Source organism: Vespa mandarinia, chromosome 24, assembly GCF_050613455.1.
Source record: "Vespa mandarinia isolate Hongniang chromosome 24, ASM5061345v1, whole genome shotgun sequence".
Lineage (NCBI taxonomy): Eukaryota > Metazoa > Arthropoda > Insecta > Hymenoptera > Vespidae > Vespa > Vespa mandarinia.
In genome coordinates, this window is record NC_140833.1 from 2,252,501 (window position 1) to 2,255,000 (window position 2,500).

At 24.9% G+C, this 2,500-nt stretch overlaps 1 protein-coding gene across 2 annotated transcripts in view; it reads right to left on the reverse strand.

Annotated features, from left to right (window-relative positions):
* LOC118442515 (uncharacterized) overlaps positions 1-2,500 on the reverse strand; it is a 112,048-nt gene that overhangs the window by 106,638 nt on the left and 2,910 nt on the right. The gene's annotated exons all lie outside the window — the stretch shown is intronic.

Genomic DNA, 2,500 nt, shown 5'->3' on the forward strand with positions numbered 1-2,500 from the left:
TGAAACTCTAATGAAAAGTATCAAAGGTCAGCTTGGACTAGTTTAGGAGGTCGATCGTATTCTTAGAAACACATATACACACACACACACACACATATACACACATACAAGATAAAGTATCTAGATTCTTGTTTAAAGCTATTCAATTGGACATTCTGACGATTAAAAATTATATGACCGATTTTAATTTTCTACGATTGATTTATGAAAAATATTTATTCCGAACGTTCTAAAAAATAAAAAAAAAGAGAAAAAAAAAAGAAAGAAAGAAAATAAAAAAAAAGAAAAAGAAGGAAACAAAAAGGAAAAAAAAAAAAACATTTATACCGTGTCGTCATTATTATTACGACGTGTTTCAATAATAAAAATTCTTCGAAGGAATGATCGGCTTCGTAAATCTACGAAAGAAAACTATAAACACGTTCGTGGTATGCGTAATCATCGTAAACAAATCATTTCTAATATCTAATTCATTTCTAACCCATTAACGTCGACCACGGATACTTTCGAAATGAAATAAATGAAAAATGAATAAAAAGACGATAAAAGAGAGAAATGGATAAAAGGAAAATGAAAAGAAAAAAGGAGGGGGGGCTGGGGGGGAAATAAAAATGAAAAAGAAAAAAGGAAGAAAAAAAGACAACAAAGAAAAAATAAAAAGACAAGAAAATCATTGAAATTAATTTCAAAAGGCAAATCAATGATTAAACGATGTCTCTGCACTTCCCCCTTTTTCTCCCTGCAACAGATTCATATCAAAAGTCCTATCAACAAGTCTACTAAGTCTTTACATCATCATCGTCGTTTGGTATCTATAATTTTTCTGATCGACATCGCTCCTTTCATAGGATAAGAATTTTTTCATTCGTATCTATAAACGATAATTTAACTTTTGTACCCAATCGATAAATTAACTAAACGTTCCAGTTAATTACGATAAATAGATGTTTCGATGCATGTATATGAATATGCATCTGTGTGTGTCTGTTACATGTACGTATATATATATACATACATACATATATATATATATATATATATATAAATTCGAAACGACATAAATGATAATAACATACGATCATATTTAAGAAATTTATGATCGTTAATTATCACGAGAAATTCTTAAAACTTTTCTTCACACTATAAAATGTCACCATGATCGGGAGAAGAAAGAAAGAAAGATAAAAAAAAGTGCATACAAAGTAGGTAATCACATATTCGTAAAGGAAAGAGAGAGAGAGAGAAATAGATAGAAAGATAGATGGATGGATAGATAAGGATAAAAGGAAAAAAAAGAAAGAGAGAAAGAGAGAGAGAGAGAAAAGAAAAAAAAATAAAGTAACCTGTTCGATCGGGATTAAATGTATCGTCGTAGGAGAGAAACTTAAAACGGTAGATCGTGTTCATTAACAAATAAATAAATAAGTAAATAAATATACGAGCGAACGTACGTACGTATGAACGAATAAATGTAAAAAAAAAAGAAAAAGAAGCAAATGGGGAAATAAAAAAAAAAAATAGCAATAAAAAAAGTGAAAAGTGGAATATAAGTTCGATTGATTTCGTACGTAGAAGAAGAAAAGTACGATTAGTATTTAATAAACATAATAAATAAATAAATAAATAAATAAATAAATAAATAAATAAATAATAATAAGTCGCTGTAATGTCGGAAGTGTCGAAAAGAAAATTAAAAAAAAATAATAATAAAAATCTGTTCCATCGTGATTATTTGAATCTATCATCGTTGATATTTTAAATGATAGATAGTATTATTAATAAAAAAAAAAAAAACAAACAAACAAATAAAAGAACAACAAAAAAAAAGAAGAAAAATTAGTGCAATTAAAACCATGCGAAGCAGAAAGAGATAGAGATAGACAGATAAATAAATAAATAAATAAATAAATAAATAAATAAATAATAATAATAATATTAATAAAAATAATAATAATAAAAATGGTTTGGAAATTTATTTGAAAAAAAAAAAAAGAAAAAGAAATGAGAAAAAATCTTTTAATAAAAAAAAAGCAATCAGAACCTGACAACAAAGTTGTGGAAAGGTAAGTTCGGTAAAAAAAAAAAAAAAAAAAGATTAATAGGCGCTACGAAGAATAAATGAAAAAAGAGAAAAATAATAATAACAATAACAATAATAGTTCTAGAATTCGTTCGAAAATAAAATTAAAGAGTTAAAAAAAAAAAAAAAAGAAAAAGAAAAATGAAAAGAGATCTTCAGATTGAAAGAAGGAATCAGAGCCTGGCAAGGTTCGAAAAGGTAAATTTGGTAACAAAAAAAAAAAAAAAAAAAAAAAGAAAAAAACAAAAAACAAAAAAAGAAAGCATTGGACACTAAAAATAATAATGACAACGATGACAACAACAAAAGACAACAATAATACCAATAATAATACTAATAATAATTAATAATTAATAATTAATAATAATAATAATAATAATAATAATAATAATAATAATAATAATAATAATAATAATAATA